Raw genomic sequence first — 20,536 nt, forward strand, 5'->3', positions numbered from 1 at the left:
TGAAGTCTGATTCCCACATTTATCTGTAAAGCTGCCATAGCAAAGAAGCTTGGTTTTCTTGAGGTTGTTGGTTGTACTGAGACCAGAAAACTAGGAAAGGACCATCATATTAACTTGGCAAACACAGAAAGGTGTTGTTTTAAAACAATGAAACATGCAGTTATTAACCTGCAGTTTGAAGTGGTCTGCCGTCCAAGGAAGGCTGTACCATGTGATTTCTATGCACATATAGATTGATTTACTCTGAGCAGCTCTACAAAAAAAATAATTCAACATCAGGTAAAATTGGGTGTGGTTGTTGTTTTTTTAAAATGTAAGAACTATGTAGCAACATAACTATTTTAGGATCCTTCCAATATTTATGAGAAATAGTAGGTTATTAAAAAAATATTTATACCCATTTTTTAGAGAAAGTCTTTACAAGGCAGTATACATTTTTTTTAAAAAATGAGACAATAAAAAAACCAAATTACAATATATTTTGGAACAGGGTTCATCCATCTCCTTGTCTGTCCATCTCTTCTCTATAGGTCCAGCCATTGCTTGAGATACCCTCACCAAACTTGGCACATGGGTTTCCGAGATGGGAGTGGCAGACTTTGTCATTGTTTGGCTGCTGGGTAATAACCAGCCATTATGCACATTTACCGTATCTCATGGAGCATGTGTGCATAATCTGTGCACATTTTCCCATCAATATAAATAATATCCAACAGGCCTTAGGAAATGTGAATATCTTGACTGTATTTTATGTTCTTTGACCATTATGCATAATCTCCAACAGGCTTTGGGGAATATGTATATCTAGGTTGTATTTTGCACATTCTTCAGTTGATATGTTTAATTTCCAACAGGCCTTGAGAAAAGGGAATATCACAGCTACACTTTGTACATTGGGAGTAGGGAATTCCCAAGCTGTGGGGCTACTATTGAAAGAGTCCTGAACATGGTACTCAACAACCTAAGAGATGTGAATGGCAGGCCAGAAAATAAGGTGCCTGAGACTCATCTGAGAGCCCAGGTCGGCCCATATCAGTACAGGTGGCCCTTCAATTAACCTGGTCCCAAATCATTCAGATTAGTATTGGTACTTTAAGTTGCACATGGAATTGAAAAGGTAGCCACTACTATTGATTGCATAATCATTTGTGCAATTCATATGCAACTCATGTATAATATGAGCCAACTGCCTAGACCTCTATTTGTGTTGTGGCAGCTACATTTTGTACCACTTGAAGTTTCCAGACTATCTGGAAGACAGCCCCACACAGAGATTACTACAGAAGTCTAGTCTGGATATAATCAGCATGTGCATGACTGAGTCCATACCCTCCAATATTTCTCCAGTGAAAATAGGGACGTCCCATTCCATAATGATAATTTTACTATTTATACCCCACACATCTTACTGGGTTGCCCCAGCCACTCTGGGCAGCTTCCAACATATATAAAAACATAATACAACATTAAACATTTAAAAAAAAAAAAAAAATCCCTCCTATACAGGATTGCCTTTAGCTCGGGGGTTGGATAACTCCATACCCTCCAACATTTCTCCAATAAAAATAGATACATCCTAAGGAAAAGCAGGATATTCCAGGATCAAATCAGAAACCGGCAAGGCTTCTCTAAATCAGGGATGTCCCTGGAAAATAGGGATACTTGGAGGGTCTGTGAGTCCAGGTCTACTTTGTCCAGATAGCACGTAGCTGGTGAAGAAGCCTAGCCTGGTAAGAAACATTTCTGGCCTCCAGTGCCACCTGCACCTTCATAGATTCTTACCCTGTGGCAAAACTGATTCTGGTCTGCACCATTCTCAGCTACTAGTTTGAGACTGCAAGACCAAATGCTTTCCCATATGAAAACCCCTTGCACATAGAAGAGTAGTTGTCAGGGAGAAGGTCAAATGTCTAGGACTGTTTACAGAAACATTTGTTATTGTATTTTTATACACAGACCCAGCAACTAGGGGTATAAACAGGCATTGACTGGAGCTCCGACCCATGTTTGTTGCATGCAGCTGTTTCTCTTCCGCTGCAGGCCGCTTCTGACAAAAGCTGCATTATCCACCTCAGTGTTGTATTATTACATTACTCTGCAGCATTCATTTCAGTGCTAAGGGAATACAATGGAAACGGAGTTGTGGGAGTGATCAATTCTGCATTACTCGCTGACTGAAAACAGCAGCAGCAGCAAATGCTGATAATATCGGCCGGACTAATTTGTGTTCTGGACATGAGGTGACTTAAGTGGACAATGGCAATTTCTACTCCTGTTTCCATTTCTGTATCAATTCTTTAACATCCATGCCCAGGGGTGCCAACGTGAATAAAATATTGTTGGGGCCCAGGTAAGCCCCGCCCCAAATAACTGATCACATGATGCAGTGCACACCCACCCACCATTTGAATGGGAATGCCCATCAACTTGGTGGGGGTCCTCAAATATTTGATTGTGGAGGCCGAAGCCCACAATAAAGAGTTGGCTCCTATTTCCCTGCCTACAAGAAAGCATTGCAATTCAGAGCAGCTCTCTTCCATTCCTCCTCCCTTGGTTTTCTGTCTCTCCTCCCCCTGGTCATGCTCAGTACTCACTGGGGTGTTTTCTCATCAAAATGAAAAAAGGAAAGAAAAGAATGCTAACTACATCCAAATGTTAGTCCAGGAGGTGTGGATTGCATCAGTGAATGTCAGAGTTTACAAAGGTCAAATTACTTGAGTATCCCTAGCCTAGATCTGGTTAGTGCCTGTATTGGAGACTGTCTGAGAACCCCATTAACACCACCTCGAGTTTCGTTAAAGAAAGGTGGGATAAAAAATGTAATGATTAATAATGATAGTTATAAAATCATATTTAAAGGAGTCCCTGCTGTGCCCTCTTGAGAGGTTGAGTTTCCAGAAATGTTTCTGTGATACCAGAGCATTAATGAAACGATGGCTTCAAAGACACTGGAATTCTAATTGCTATCCTAATTCAGCTCCTGCTGCTACTGGTGAAAAAGCTTCTGTGCCCATTCCTACAGGATCTAATTGTTGTTGCCTTGACTTCCCCAGAGCTCTTAAAGTGGTTTTGCAACTGTTGGTTCTACTTGGACACCGTTGCTATGCCTGGGATCTCTGGCCCCTGTGTATTGGAAGCTTTCAAATGCTTGACTTTGTTTTTATTGAATACTTGATCAGAGTGCATCCTGTGGTCATAAGTATAAGGGAAGACTTGTTGGTGTGCTTTCATGCTCCATCATCTCAAGTGGATTTAGGAGGTGGATTCCCATAATAACCAGATTAATTCAACTCAATGAAGACAGTGCTCATCCTTCACATGCTTATTCACAAAAACAAACATTATTTGGCTTTACGGTCCTGAGTCCTGAGACATTGCCAAGCTCAGGAATGGAGCAGCAGAGCTTGTTGGGCAGGGAGTAGGAACAAGAGGATGGCACAGGAGAGTAGAAGAAGAAGAAGAAGAAGAGTTTGGATTTGATATCCCGCTTTATCACCACCAGAAGGAGTCTCAAAGCGGTTCACATTCTCCTTTCCCTTCTTCCCCCACAACAAACACTCTGTGAGGTGAGTGGGGCTGAGAGACTTCAAAGAAGTGTGACTAGCCCAAGGTCACCCAGCAGCTGCATTTGGAGGAGCGGAGACGCAAACCCAGATCCCCAGATTGCGAGTCTACTGTTCTTAACCACTGCAACACACTGGCTCTCTTACAAGTGCAGACTTGTAAAAGAGGCTATGGGAATTTCCTCCCCCAGAATATGGCCACTGCAGCTGGGGAAGCAGTGCTCCCATTTCACCTTCCCTCCTAAAGTGCAGCAATAGAATGCCCTACTCTTGGGCTCCTTAAACTTAGACTGCTGCTTCTAGCCTGAGCATAGCAGCTGCTGCAAGACTCACTCCCTGTTGTAGAGCCAGTATCTCTTTTCTGTTTCACTAAATATCTTTTCTTTGATCTCAGATAAGAGTCTCTTTTTGTTTTGGGATGGAGAGGAGCCCGGATATTTATGCAGAAAAACATTAATGCCTTGACTTGGAGGGTTGGGAGAATCATTCATTAGAGTGGGTAATCTCTGTACATAGAACAGGAGGAGATATGAGACTTTCCCGTCCAAAGACACCAAATCACATACGTAGCTACAAGTTTCCAGGGGTGGCACATCCCATTTCGCTGTCTGAGGTGAAACAGGAAGTTTGCCACTGCACTCTGATGCCACCACTGCAACCTCATGCCAACCCACCAAAGACTCCTTTATCTAGGCGACAGCAATGGGTTCTGGTGAAATCTCACAAAGCGCATGAGATTTCCTGCTTGCTCAGAAGAAAATGCAGCTCTTGAGCTGGAAAAGATTTCTCCTCCCTGCAGTAAGGTATCATGAGTCTTAAACCTTCCAATTTCATTTAAGGGAGGGAGAGGCTACTTTTCAGCTGTTGACAACAGGTTGGTTGTAAGATGCTTTGTGTAAACAGTAGGGATCAGGACATGAGTGCTCAAACTTCAAGCATACCACTCTTCTCAGCTGCAGTTGGTTAGAGAGTGTGCTGTGCTGGAATTATTCTGTAAGCCAACAGGGTTGGCCCACCCATGAGTCAAGGTGAGACAGGATCCACAGTGGCAGCAGATCTTCACTTACCCCTTCTTCCCTGGCAAGGAGAGGGGTAACATTTTATGGTCTGCCTCAGGAGCAAAAATTTATTTGGGTAGCTCTGGTTGCCAGAGGCACCAGCTTGCCTCCCCCCACATTGAGGGGGCCCTCCTTGCCTTCCACCCCCACCCAGCAGGCCCATGGGCAGTGGGGGTGGTGGTCCCCTTGATACTGGGGGGGGGCGCTCCACCCCCTGCCCATAAATATTGAAGTGGCCGAAGCAGCTGTTTGGCTGCGAAATAGCCTCCCTCAAGAAGTGGTGGCCTCTCCTTCATTGGAGATTTTAAAGACCAGACAGAATCAAACTTCCCTGTCAGCTTTGTACAAGCAAATCAGGATGAAAGCTCAATAAATATCACCTGCAGAAATGCTTGATGAGTAGCCACTGATATTCTCCTCCTCCATGAATTCGTCCAATCTTCCTTTAAAGCCATCCAAGTTGGTGGCCATCACTGCCGCCTGTGGGAGCAAGCTCCATACCATGGTACACTCTTACACACAAGACTTGTTCACACATCACAATGAACACAGACACAAGCTGCCTCTACACATGTATAAATTGTTGTGTTGTGGTTTTGTTTTTGTTTTTTTGAGAAAAAGTGGACGCTAGCTGATCTTTCACATCTTCCACACAATTTTGTTGGCATACTAGTCAGTATTTCCCTACCCATTTAATCCAGATTTATCCTTTATGGAAAAACAACAGTAAAACACAAAACAAAACATGTTGCCCATGACCTATTTGCAAGATATAAATGACCCATTTACAGTATTAATCCCCTGCCTGGAAACACTCCCTGGATTGCTGGAGTAAAACCACACTATTGGAACTTTATATCCATTAGACTTTCCGATCTGGGCATCATTACACCAGGTTTTATAGACCAGATTATTCAGACTCAGCAAGTCTGTTTTTATGTCTGCTTGAAGAAGAGGGTAGATACTTTATTTTCTCTTAATTGTGGAGCCAATACATCTAAACCTACATAAGTTACATTTGTTTTAAAACTGAGATGAAAATTAAACACACTGGTTATTCCATCTATGCTCAGTCCCTCTCTCTCTCTCTCTCTCTCTCTCTCTTTCTCTTAAAATGACCTCATTAATTCTTCTGCACTGCTAAGAAGAGATATTTTGAGAGCAGCTGTAAATTTCTCCTTATATACAACTGTCTAATTTTTATTTATCTATATCGTTACCTTAAAGTGATGTGCACATGGAACTGTGCAATTATGCCTGATTTGATGTTCTAAAATTATCCTGCATGATTACACAAAAGGTCTTGGGTTATCTTAAGTGATATTTTGGATTTATTATTGGAAGAGGAAGAGACCTTTAGGGAGCCAATTAAACTTTGCTGGTCAGCTTTGCTTTAGCTGTCTTATAATGCCAAGAAACATAGTCTCAGGAAATAATAATCAATTTCTCCTAAAAAGGATAGCAGACAAATCTTCAACTGCTATGACAGTGGGTCCCAAGAACTAATGGGGAGATTTCGATTTGGGGAAACATCCCCAAACAAGCAAAGATAAAATGTACTGCTGTTGCCAATTTGGTTGAAATGCAGTCCTGTTCTGTAAAAATAGCATCATGGGCTTCTCTGTTTATGGACTCTCTAGGTTCCCAGAGCAGAAACAGCCCTGAACACAAGTCAAAGATGTTATTTTTCTCACCTTCACCTGCCCATACTGGCAATTCCATCTTCTCCCTGACGAGTCTCACTGAGCGCCTTCATTACTTGTGAGACACAACCAACAATAATGATCCTGCCTTCACATTACACCCGTGCAAACCCATTTCTTCAAATTACATCCTCGAACACAACCAATATAACCCCCTCCCCAAGCACTGAAGTGTGAAACTGGGGTTGGGTGGGGGTGTATCATTCAGTTTGTGAGCGTTTTAATAACTGGTGATGATTGGGGTTGGGAGTTATATTTTAGAGAGAGAAGGCAGCTTGACAGCCAGATATCAGGTCTGCAAAGGTGGTGGTGGGGAGGAAGGTTGGCAGCTGAAAAAGAATACCTTTCCCTTGTAAATGGAGCAAAATCGATTTGGACTTGGAGAAAAAGAGATGGAGGAGGAACCCCACAGAGGCAATGCTACATAGCGATATTTAAGACCAGACCTCCATTTGAAGAGGGAATTATTGTAATCTTTATTGCTGTACTTTGGATCATGAGAGAGATTGATTTTTATTTTTATTTTTAAGAGCTAGATGCAGCACAGCTGCTTACCTGTAAGAGACCCGTTGTTTCAAGAATGTCTGCTGTGCAATCTCACAGTTTGGAGACTGAAAGGCGGAGACCTGCGGGCAAGAAAGTCCCACAGTAGCGGGTGGGGGACCTCAGAACCAGGCTCCTATTTTTGCTGGTTCCAGAGCAACAGGCCCTGTAGCTGATTTTCCTTATCCTAATGCAACATAATTAGGCTTACTAAAATGGGAATAATAGGCATTGTTCTGTTTTTGTAATGTCCTTCAGATGCAATCCAGGCTGGGAGTGGTGCAGCGCGGGGGGACAAGGGCAGTTGCCCCAGGTGCAAAATTGTTAAGGGTGCAAAAATCCAACACCTCAATACAGCTGCATGCTTCTGGCACAGGGCTCTGTTGAAAACAGCTTCTCCATGTGAACCAGGAAGTGACCTCTCCAGACAATGGAACAACTCTTCTTATCTCTGTGGTTGTGATCTCCTGGTTAATTTGGATGCCATTAGGGTTGAATATGCATACTCTGTTTCCCTCCCTCCCACCCCCTTCTTGTGGCCCCAGGTGCTGGCAACCCACACTATGCCACTGCAGGCTGGCATACCAGACTGTTGCATCTTTACTCTTCATCCCAATTTTGCAACATGCTTATGTATGCATAAGCATACAAAACCACAACAACTCTGAATTGGACTGGTTTAATATATCCACCTTTATAGAATAGTTAAACAAATTGTATTCATGGCAAATGCTATTTTTAACATTGATACTTTTGGTATCTTCAGATATGAGCCAAATATATTCCTCTATAATTTAGGTCTTGATAGCAGGTGGCGCTGTGGGTTAAAGCCTCAGCACCTAGGGCTTGCCGATCGAAAGGTCGGCGGTTCGAATCCCTGCGGCGGGGTGCGCTCCCGCTGCTCGGTCCCAGCGCCTGCCAACCTAGCAGTTCGAAAGCACCTTCGGGTGCAAGTAGATAAATAGGGACTGCTTACCAGCGGGAAGGTAAACGGCGTTTCCGTGTGCGGCTCTGGCTCTGGCTCTGGCTTTGGCCAGAGCAGCGATGTCACGCTGGCCACGTGACCCGGAAGTGTCTCCGGACAGCGCTGGCCCCTGGCCTCTTAAGTGAGATGGGCGCACAACCCCAGAGTCTGTCAAGACTGGCCCGTATGGGCAGGGGTACCTTTACCTTTACCTTTATCATGTCTAGGTAACTTCTACTCAGAAATGCCTTTTTTAAAAAAATAATAATAATTTAAAATTAGCAAAAAAATAGCAATTTGTACTTGATGTCATTTTGTTGCTAAAATTCTTTTGCTTGGGCTGCCCCTGTCATCATGGCTGTGCGTCCTGCTCTCTGTCTTGCAGGCCTTTTCCACCTGGCCTGGAAGGATAGGACGCAGACTGACTCCAACTACAAAAAAATGAGGTGGATAAGCAGACAGGGTCATTGAGGCATTTTTGTTGAGGGGTGGGGGGGTTCTGTTGTTGTTTTTATTGCCCTGTTTAAAATGTTTAAAGTTGTTTTTAACTTCTTTTAACTTGTGTCCTTTTAAACTTGTGTTGATTTTAAATTAAGGGGTGTAGGATGTATCTGGGGAGTATGTGGGGTCCAAATCACAGTGGCTCTGGGTTTGGGGTCCTATCAGATAGTCCTCAGGTCTGCAGCTGCTGGGTAAGACTTCCCACATCTGTTGTCTGATTATGGATGAGGAGGTCAATCTGGTCTGTATCACTGAGACCTGGATGGATGAGCAGCGTGGATTTGGTCTCACCCAGCTGTGTCCACCTGGGTACTCAGTGTCCATCAGGACAGGCTTGAGGGGGAGTTGCTGTATATAGAGATTTTCTCTTTCCAGGCTGTTTGGGTGGGCCTAGGGTGCGCATTCCAGACACTGGACAATTGGGGCATATTAGGGATTCTGCTGGTTTACAGCCCACCTTGCAGCCCAACAGTCTCACTGCCTGAGTTGGTCTTGGAGGTGGTGTTGAGGTTTCCCAGACTGTTGGTACTGGGGGACTTCAACATCCATGCCAAGGCAACTAACTCTGGAGTGGCTTAGGACCATGGCTGCCATGGGGTTGTCCAAACATGTCACCAACCTAACGCATGTGACATACCATACTCTGGACTTTGGTTTCTTAGCTAGGCAGAAAGAGGGTGATCTGAGAATGGAGGATATTGACATCAGTCCCTTATCATGGACTACTAACATCCTGCTGAGATTTAGACTTTCAGAAGCTTTCAGGCAGTAGACCTATAAGGATGGTCCGCCCTTGGAGGCTAAGGGATCCAATGGGTTTCCAGTTCGCTCTGGCGGATTTTCTGGCTGATACGACTGGCATTCCTTTCGAAGCCCTGGCTGATGTCTGGCATGCCATTGGCATGATTTCCCCTGAGCACCCTCTCCTGTTTTGTGAAGCCAACTTGGCTCCCTGGTATATTTTAGAGTTTAGGGCAAGGAAACAAACTGGGAGGCAGCTTGAAAGCAAGTGGAGGCAAGTTCCAGTCAAATGAAATTGAACACTGGTGAAGGCTCATCATCAAACTACTTAGTGTCAGTGCAGGCAGCACTTCATCCTCAATGTGCTGTCTGGCAAAGCTTTTTCTGGGTAGTGTTGGCAGTGGCGTAGCATGGGTTGTCAGCACCCGGGGCAAGGCAAGTAATTTGCGCCCCCTAACCCGTGGATTTGCGCCCCCTAACCCTAACCCCCAGATGTTGCGCCCGGTGCGGCCGGCCCCCCCTGCACCCCCCACGCTACGCCACTGAGTGTTGGACCTCTTACAGTCTTGCCCAAAGGGGGTGGCAGAACCAATGGTAGTTCTCTGTGACTTGTTTGCAAAGCATTATGAGAATAAAATCTCTTCCATCCACCACAAACTTGACACTGCTGTCAAGGTTCAACAGATGAATCTCAAGGGGTGTCCAGAACACCCTTTTTCATTGAATATGTTTCAGTTAGTAAGCCTTAAGGATATGGATAAGGTGCTTGGGTAGATCAGGGCGACCACTTGCAGTTTGGACCTTTGCCTATCTTGCCTGATAAAAATGAGCGGGGAAGGGAACTGCATCCTTGAGAGAGAGTTTGGTCCCTATCTCCTTGAAGGAGGCTGTGGAAAGTCACTTCTCAAGAATCACTTCCTGAATTTTGAAAATCTAAATAACTATTAACCAGATGGGCAAAGTGCTGTCTTTATGCTGCCTGTGCTGACTTGATGATATGTCATTTATTGACACACATATACAACCTGAGCCTACGACGGAGGGGTTCCCAGCATTAACACCCCCAAATGGTATTGTTTCTCCCATTGCTGCAGTCTCTGATTCAAACAGAAATCAGCCATGGATTTCTCTCTGCCTTTCCAGTCTGCAGCTCCCCATCCCCCTCAGGTCACATCACATCAAACTCTGCCCTCAAACTCCTGCTTTGTCCTAAAAGAGGTCCCACCCATTTGCTCACTGACACAGAACCCCCTTCCCTTTTGTTCTCTTAATGGCCCATCACACAGGCTGGCCTGGCTATTCCAGCAAGTAAATCTGTGCTGCATCCAGGTACTAGAAGGGTCTTGCATACAGCCTACTTCCTCCAGCACACAAACTGGCCTGACAACTACAACTAATAACAGTATTTTGGGCAGCTGATCTATCAAATCATTGCATGAAGTTTGGTATTTTGTGAAATACAGTCTTGGGTTTTGTTTTTTTAATTGAGTAAGGTTAGAAAATTTATTGACTTCAAATGAAAAAACCTGAGTATAAATATCCCTTTGTTTCAGCATCTCTCATCCCTTTCATTTGAAATCACCTTTTGCTTGCTGCCCAGTTGTAGCCTTCCTGATTCAAGTGATTATGATTTAACAAGGGTATCATAGCTCTGCATCAATAATCAATATTTTAGAATTGTAATGCTAGTATTTTATAAAGTTCCTAATTCTTTTAATGTCATGCATCTTCTTTTTAGTGATGCTTGATTAACTTCTATTAAGTATAGGAAATGTATTTGCCATGTGCTCATGAGCACATCCTTAATGCTCATCCTTGAGCATTAAGTAGTCTTGTGTGCTTACAGAGGATTAATCTCACCCTTAAAGTGGCAGTAGTTACAAAGGGAATGAAACTGAAAAATGTAACCCTCAGACTTTGTTTCTGCTACATTGAAATCAGGCTTAGATTTGTCCTCTGAACAGAGCAAAATTGTCACAAGTTTGGGTAGAAACTAGCCTACTGAGCAGAGGTAAAAATTATATTCATTGCTCCGCCCGCTTTTGCCCCTAGCCCCACCCACCACTATGGGGATGTGGCACTAGCATATTCTCCAGAAAGGAATGCAGCCCCCTGTCTGAAAAAGGTCCCCCATCTGTTCTAGAGTAACTTTTTTCACTCAAAAGCTTTGACTACAGCAGCATTAGTATTGGTACTGTTAGTACTAGTATTAGTGGGTTCCAGGGACAGGGAATGTGGAGGCAGCCCCACACCATTGGAACTCCTGTTCCTAGGAAATATCTGTTTTTGTTACAGCGCTGCTGCCTATTTCCATATCTATATCTATAGGAGAAACACAGAATCACAGAATTGTAGAGTTGGAAGGGACCATGAGGACCATCTCGTCCAACCCCCTGTGGTGCAATAATCTTTCACCCAACATGGGACTCAAACTGACAACTCTAGGATTAAGAGTGCAATGCTCTACCAAATGAGCTATCCCTCAGGGGAAATATAACAACTTTTAATGTTGATATTGCAATGATTGCAGTCTTTGCACACTTTGTATGTTTTATATAATCCGTCACATTGCCAGGTGCAACTGCAGGCCCTGACCTCATAACTCAGCACAGAAGAGAAATTCAATTCAGTGTGTATTAGAAGCCAAATCTATCAGATCTGTGCTTTCTGAGACATAGTTCCCAGGATTCCTTTTGCGGGGAATCATGTGCTTTAAGTGTGTATCAGATGTGCTTTCAATGTACAGTGTGGATCTGCCCTATAGGTCTGGTTTTCATTGCACATTTGTTCTGATTTGCTTATTTGGCACTTGTATGGCAGTGAGTGGGACGCAGGTGGCGCTGTGGGTTAAAGCCTCAGCGCCTAGGGCTTGCCGATCGAAAGGTCGGCGGTTCGAATCCCTGCGGCGGGGTGTGCTCCCGCTGCTCGGTCCCAGCGCCTGCCAACCTAGCAGTTCGAAAGCACCTCCGGGTGCAAGTAGATAAATAGGGACCGCTTACCAGCGGGAAGGTAAACGGCGTTTCCGTGTGCAGCTCTGGCTCGCCAGAGCAGCGATGTCACGCTGGCCACGTGACCCGGAAGTGTCTCCGGACAGCGCTGGCCCCTGGCCTCTTAAGTGAGATGGGCGCACAACCCCAGAGTCTGTCAAGACTGGCCCGTACGGGCAGGGGTACCTTTACCTTTACCTTTATGGCAGTGAGTATTCATCCTTGTTTGCTTGTGGGGTGTTTACACATATTCTCTTTAAGCATTCTTTCATTCCACACTTTTCAGTGCATTTCCTCATCAGTTTCCTAACTGCAAAAAGTCAGTGCTATTTAATTGCATTTGCTTGTTTGTTAATGCAAATTTTTTGTGCTAGGGCAACAAAGCACTTTGGGCCATTTTAATTGCACAAACCTAAAGTTCCAGCACTTTATTCCCTCCTGAAAAATAGTGACAGTTTCTGCTCAAACACGGATCAGAGTTTGTGCAGGTCCACCAGACTCTTACAGTGAAGCACTTAGGGCACATAGGCCATGTCATTTTAGAAGGTGGAACTTAATTTTTGCAAATTTATTCAGTGATGGGTCTTACAAATGTGTTTATGTGTATGAGGAATTCAAATCTGCTATTATCGTTTTGTCACTAGACAACATTTAACAAGGTAGGTCTAAGTTTGATGAAGAAGCAAATGATGAAAAAGTGCTTTCGGAAAACAAAGAAAATTATTTTACCTTCTGAAAATGTTGGGTAATACTAAATAACAGTAACAATATATAAATAATAATAAACATAAATATTATTCTATAATATATAATATATTGTACAACTGGAATAACTTGGTGATCATTTTCAATTATTTCTATGCACATTTTACTTGCCAAGAAAAATTAAATTATATTAACTTTTGAATTCCCAAGTCTTGTTAGAACTTTTTAGCATCCTTCATTTTTAAATATTTTTATTGTTATTAAAGATTTTCTTACTTTACAAAAGTACTTGCATTGTCTTTTTTTCAGGTTGTAGAGTCTTTTCTACATAAGTGATGCTGACATTAAAACTCCACATCTACACTAAGTATTACCACTCCAACCCCCTCTCTGCCCCCTTCTTCTTCCCCAACCTTATTCCGTATAAACCACTAAGCATCCTTCATTTTTGAAACTTGAAAAATTCAACATGCTCTGTTAGGACAGAGTAGAAACCAGCTACCGAATAGCAAGCAAAGAGGAACCCAAGACTGAATCACACAGAGAGGGCAGAAAACAAAACAAAATGCCTACATTTGCTAATGTTTCTCTTTCTTTCTTTCTTTCTTTCTTTCTTTCTTTCTTTCTTTCTTTCTTTTTCTTTCCAGGCCAGGTTCTGACAGTCAATAATTGTGATGGGCATCATACGGGTTATTTTGGTTATTTATTTATTTGGAAGTGGTTTGCCGCCAATACAATACATGGCTTTCTTTCTGCTTACCGAGCGCATGGTGAACTGTGCATTATATCATATTATATGCAGGGTTAGAGCAGATTACAGCTAAATATCCACACCTTAGCATTTTGCAGCTGCTCCCCTGCCTTGGCAGCCTCCCTGGGCTTCTTTCCAACCTAGCTCAGCAAAAAAAACACCGTTACCCCCAATGCCTCACGGCAGACCTCTTTTATTTATTTAGATTTATTGCCATACTTAAGAAGCTCTCCTCTTTTCCACCTGCTTTGTTCTAACCATGTCCTCCACATCTCTCGCTCTCATATTTTACCCATCTGGCTTTCCTCCAGGGGACTGGCAGGCATCTCTGGGTGCTGTGGATCGGAGCTGAGCACCATTTCAGTGGAACGCATTTCGGAAAGCACTTTTGCTTCAGTGGTGCTTGCCAGGCGCTTTGTGTACCTGGGTGTTGGGACTTCTAAGCTGGTTGCGAGGGCTGGGCCATGAGCACAGGAAACAGCCTTGTCCTGAGCCAAGTCACTGGCCCACCTAGCCTAGAATTTAGTGTTAACAGGTAATCAAGAATCCCAAAGCCCAAGATCAATGGCTCAGGACAGGACATGTGCCAATGACTGTGCCTGTCAAGCAGGAGACATGTCAAGTGTTGGGACAATGCCTTAGTTTATGCCTAGCCATGACCTTTGGTTCCCTGTTCTAACCACTGACCTGCTCACCTTGTAACCTGATCTAAGCTTGATCATTTCAAAAATAATTGTGCTGAGACAGAGTGCCATGTCCACAAGTGGGAGTCAAACAATACACCCACACACTCCTCTCCATCCTTCATCCAGGCAAGCAAAACCCATGATCAGTGTTCAATGGCAGGTTCTGACCAGGGGGGAAGAGTTCTGGGGGCCAAACTTAGAGGCCTGGAAGGCCATGTTAGGTCCTGGGTTCCCAGCCCCTGAATTATACATAACTAAGACCACATTCACTGTGTACATTTACAGGGCTATGATGCTACTTTAAACAGTCATGGCTTCCCTCAAAGAATCCAGGCAGAGGGCCTCCTTGGTAGTGGCGCCCGCCCTGTGGAACGCCCTCCCATCAGATGTCAAGGAAATACAGTGGTGCCTCGCAAGACGAAATTAATTCGTTCCGCGAGTTGCTTCATTTTGCGATTTTTTCGTCTTGCGGAGCGCGGATTCCCCGGGTATTAGCGGCTTTAAGAAAAAGGAAGCAAACCCGCAAGACGTTTTCATCTTGCGAAGCAAGCCCATAGGGAAATTCGTCTTGCGAAGCAACTCAAGAAACAAAAAAACCCTTCGTCTTGCGCGTTTTTCGTCTAGCGAGGCATTCGTCTTGCGGGGCACCACTGTAAACAACGATTTGACTTTTAGAAGACATCTGAAGGCAGCCCTGGTTAGGGAAGTTTTAAATGTTTGAAGTTTTATTCTGTTTTTAATGTTCTGTTGAAAGCTGCCCAGAGTGGTCAGATGGGTGGGGTAGAAATAATAAATAAATAAATAAATAAATAAATAAATAAATAAATAATCATCATCATCATCATCATCATCATCATTTTTGGAGCTGTGGTTTGTTACAGTTGTCAGTAGCCTCCGCCCTGTTCCCATCACAGAGCTACAATATTCAGAGTGTTTTAGTAGCCAATCCCTGTGAGGAGAATAGGGGCCTCCTAACAATTCTTAGCTATAATAAACTACAGCTCCCAGAATTCTTTTGGTGGGGGTAAGCCATGACTGTTTAAAGTGGTATCACAGCACAATAGGCTTATGGTTTGAATGTGGCCTAGGACTGGGAAATCCCCCACTTAGCTGTGTTGCTTGCTGGGTAATCTTGGGCCAGGCACCATCTCTCAGGCCAACCTTCACATCCTTGAGCTGCAGTGATAAAATAAGGCAGTGCAGGTGGGGGGAGAAGAGAGAATTTCATATTCAATCCTCAGCTCTACAGAGAAAAGATTGGATGAACATGTCATGAATAAAGAGTTTTTGCTTAGAGTCCTTGTTAAGTTATCTGGTGACTTGATTTATCCTGTTCATTTGGCCATAATAAATGCTATAAACCAGACAGAATACTTTTTAATATTCTTTCTTTGTTTACAGTAACTTATATATAAGCCAAGAGGGGAATCCTTCTTCCTGCATGAAAAATTAATGCATAGCTCTGTGATTAGACTAAATGTTTCCGGCTTTCGGATGTGTAACTGTTTCAGCTTTCAAGGAAGTACCAGAGAGCTATGTTACTAAATAAGACAGTGGTTTTAGTTTTAGTACATTATTTGTTAAGGGTGCTGGACACTGTAGCTGTGTGAGGTGTAAACTGCAATTCCCAGTATCTTTGGGGGAAGTCATGCTCTGTCAATATGCTATAAATGTATGGGGTGCATGCAGCTGAAGTGTCAGGCATTTTTTTATTTATTTTTCATTGTGATCTATAGAAGATGGACACCAATTCTGTCATATTTCTTTGCACATGTTCTTCTGGTACACACATTCAGTCTAGAGAAGCACTGGTTCCTTCACTGATCACTGCCCATTCAGTATATAGGTATATAGGTATATAGAAAGGAGCATTCCCTGGATGCCAAAATCCAAGTTGGGGGAAAGTATTTTTTGGTAAGAGAACCCCAGCAGAGATTTAAAATATGCAACAAAGTAAAGTGTGGAAAAATAGGCTGTTAGACCTTTGAAATATGCCCTTTAAAGTGAGTTCCAAAGTTTCCCTCTTCCTCTAGCATAATAAAAGGCCACGTGTTTAAGTTAAAAACTGTTTACTTGCAAACTCTTCAAAGGTCAGATTCATGTGCTTTTCCATACAACATTCAGAAAAAGTTGCTCAGGCAGTAAAACTTGGCTTAGTTCGAAAGTGGTGAAATGTCCTAAATTATTGGTATAGGAACTCAGTAGTGACTTGTGAGACCCATGCAGTCTGAGCTAGAGATGGGAAGGCCTTTAAAAACCCTGAAAAAATGGGGAACCCCCCAGGTTTCCCCCCATTTTCCCTCAAAGCTGTTTTTTCCTGGAAAAATTGGGGTGGGGGGGGAGTTTGATATAGTTCGAATATTCCACAAACTCCCCCCCCCCCATTTTTTCCTGAAAAAAATGGCTTTGGGGAAAAACAGGGGAAAAAAACCTGTCCCTCCTCCCATTTTCCATTTTTTTCCCAGGCCTTCCAGCACCCCCACTTTGGAGCTCCCTGCCGACTGACACCAGGCAGGTGCTCTGACTGTACTCTTTCCGGTAACTGCTCAAAATATTTTCGTTAGGGCCAGCCCATCTGAACACGTAGAAGCTGCATGTGATTTATTTCCTTTTAACCACTGCTGACTTTAATCATCTTTTGAATAATCTTAAATACCTGCTTTTAACTGTGTTTTATCAATCGTTTTAATGTTCTGTTGTATATTTTTGTAAACTGTTTAGAAGCTCTCTTCTATATTTTTGTAAACTATTTAGAAGCGGTTTATAATATATAATAACAAATTCAATTTAAAACACACACACACACACACACACACACACACTCCTTTTCCTTTCAAACAGAATTTGAGCCTTAGTGGAACATACTATTAAGTAACTGGATGTTGTGGTTCAAGGACCCGAACCCCGCGCAGTGGAATGAAGACACAGGGACACGTGATATAAGGTTAATGGGCAAGAAAAGGCCACAACTTTATTGATTACAGCAAGTGAAAAGGTATTGGCTTAGGCATTGGATTATGTCAGCTGACTCCACCCACTTGGAGAGGGGTGAGTCTAAAAAAACAAAGGGGGGTTTATTCACCAGTAGGTGGAGCCTGTTGATGCTAATCCAACTATAGGCTCTCCCCTGATGTCACCGAGGGTCGTGCCATGGCCTCCCGCCAAGCAGGCATCGGACAGAATACACGACCACCGGATTCCTTTAACGGAATACCCAAAAACTGAAGGCGCAGGTGATGGCCACATCTAGCCCTTCGACACCACAACACATTATTCCAATGCCTAACCTACCCACCAATACCACGGAAGTTGTGACGATTGCTACGAGGTAGGCGAAAAAACCAAAAAGCCTAATGCCAAATGGAAAAATTCCTACCAGGCCCCCTGGACAACCAGGGCAACCAACCTAAGGTCCATAGCAAGGCCAAAAGAAAACTGGAAACCCTGCTCTAAGGGAGTGGAGGGTGGGTGACTCGCAACGGGACGACAAAAAGTGAGGGCTGGAGGCTGGCGCCGCAGCAATTCAGGCTGCTGTACACGCCCCCTTGAAGGCACCTGGTTGGGTGCTTGGCCGAGGGCGGGGGCGCCAGCCAGGTGAGTGGCAGGCAGGGGGCCACAACTGCTCCCGGCCACAACCGCTCCCCTCTCTTGCAGGGAGGAGAGTCTTTGGTTCTTTCAGGGCCTGGCATGCAAAAAAAAATTGCCTTATGCTTTGCCCTGGCTGTCCTCAAGTAGAGATGGGAAGGCCTGGGGGAAACCTGCAAAAATTTTTTTGGGGGGACAGGTTCTTTCCCATTTCCCCCCAAAGTTGTTTTTTAGAAGTCCATGAGAAAAATGACAAAGAGGAAGAGGAGGAAGAAATGGAAAATGATAGCAGTAGTTCAGAAAATGAGATAGAATAAACAGCAGGTATATGTTGTGTCTTCTGTTGTTTTTTAAAGCACTACTCAAAGGGTATACCGTCTATGGAGCTTAAATATTGAGATGGACCTTAACTTTATTTGCTGTTGGTGCTAAGGGGCAAATCTGATTCTTATTTATGTTGATGGTTTCTTGCTTTTTTTGTTCCTTTTGAGTGAAAGGGGGGTGGTTACCTGTTTTATTGCAAGCATAATACTTTTATACACACTGCGTTTCATGCAATTTGTAAAACCACTCCACACTGAACTTTTTTTCAGTTTTTCCAAAATTTCCATTTCCCCCCCCAGAAAAAAAATGGGGGGGGGACGTTTTCCCCCCCAAGGCTTCAAAATTTCCGGAAATTTTACATCTCTAGTCTGAACTGGAACAACCAACTCACACCACTTCATGTGCTGAATATTGCCCATTTCCTCCCAAGATAAGGGAAGTGGACATAGCTAAGCTTAACATGAAAGCTTAGTCTATGGTATTAACCCCCTTCATGCATTAATTAGACTGAAGCATGTTGGTTATATGAGGTTGGTTATTCCACAAATAGGGTTTACTTGTGCACAACTGTACATGCAAAAACAATTCCTGAGCACAAAAACAGACTCTACAAGCACAGAATAGTATACATGTGGAGCTTGTTCTTGCCCACACTTTACACAGAAGTCAAAGTTTGCTAGTGGACCAAGTCCAAGGTGTTAATATATAAATCCCATATATGCCCACTTGACTGCTCTGATTTGCATGACTGGCACTATTACATACATACACAATTTACTTGAGTGCTACCTTTCTTTGGTTAAAAGGACAGAGATGGGTGTGAGAGAGTATCTGTAGAGACTAGCCAACTGTACAAAGAGGGAATGTGCATTCTCTGCTCCACCCACTTTTGCATCTGGCCCCACCCCCCACTAGCAGGTGACCCTCAGTAGATTGCACAGAAGGGGATGTGGCTTCCAGGCTGCAGGAGATTCCCCAACTCTTATCTAAGCTGTAGGCAGCCATTAAGGAGAAGCCAGGAGCGATGCCAATTTTTAGCGAAATAATCATGTCTAAAACGGACAGTTAAGCCAACCCACAAGGAACTTTTGCTTCTTTATCCTCAGTCTATTTAATCTAAAACACTAATTTGACACCAAAGTTCTCTTTTATAGTATGTTATTATGACCAGTGCTGAAAAATGCCTATGTGTGCCTCGGGATGGCCGGCTGCCTTGCTATTTTTAAGTGGTTGTGCCTTATTTAATTTCACTTAAGCCCAATAATTAATTTTATCAATGGCCAATTTAGTGCAGGCAAACCGCGATTAACCAACATGTTAATTTGGACCTCTGTGTTATCCGCCAACGCCTTGAAATGGCTTGCCGTCGGCTTCGCTGACCTCTGCCTTGCCCGCCTGCTTTGCAATAATTATGAAAATGATTAACTGATCCTACACATTGAATTCTAATTCTGAGAGGCCCCCTATGCTGACATTTTAATTCATTGAATTTTCCCTTCAGATTGAATTTTATTCATGTAGCTTGGCTTTTTAATTCATTGCAGTTTTAACTTGGCTGTTTGCATCAATTCATTGCTAAGTCATACTCTCATTCATCAATGACCTAATTAACTGCCACCTCTTGGTACATGCTGAATAACTCGACTGATCATTGATAGTGCCTGTAAATATCAAGGCCCTATGTTACAATATGAAGACAGAAGAGTGCACCCATAAGTCCCTCCTGCGCATATGTGCTGCCTTCCTCCAGATTAATTTGCCCACCATTTAAAATCTTCCTCAGAGCCCTTCCTTTGGAGGCCTGAAGCCACAGAAATTAATTATTACAAAAAACAGGCCACATTTCAAGCTCAAGGCAATTTCATGGCCAGTGGCAGACCAACATTTTTTGGGCTCTGAAGCTCGAACTGTTATGGAGGGAACCTTTGCAACCGACAATGAGTTCTGGGTAATCCCTGTTACCTTCTTTTTCTTTCTTTTTTTAAAAAATAATACTTTATTGACAATCTTATACCACAAATATAGTATACATCTTCTTTAACTAGACGTGAGTATAAATCTTATACCACAAAACAGCAACCATATACAAGTAATACCCCATTTGTTAACAAAATAAACTTAATTTTTTATTTCTACTATCTCTTGTTTTCTTCTCTATTTATTAACCTAGAATAATAATAATAATAATAATAATAATAATAATAATAATAATTGGACATCCTATCATTTCCTGATGTGTATTTTCCTTCTGATGGTGAATATACCTAACATTATTAGCTTATCCTGTTACCTTCTTCAATGGAGTTGTTTACAACCTTTACAGCAACATCTGTCCCACTCGCTGGATCATCACCTTGTTGCGGTGAGTGGGCTTGCATGTTCCTATGACCCTTGTGAGCGAAGTCGTCAGGAGTCTTGTACTCCC

The sequence above is a fragment of the Podarcis cretensis genome, assembly GCF_951804945.1.
Source record: "Podarcis cretensis genome assembly, chromosome: Z".
Lineage (NCBI taxonomy): Eukaryota > Metazoa > Chordata > Lepidosauria > Squamata > Lacertidae > Podarcis > Podarcis cretensis.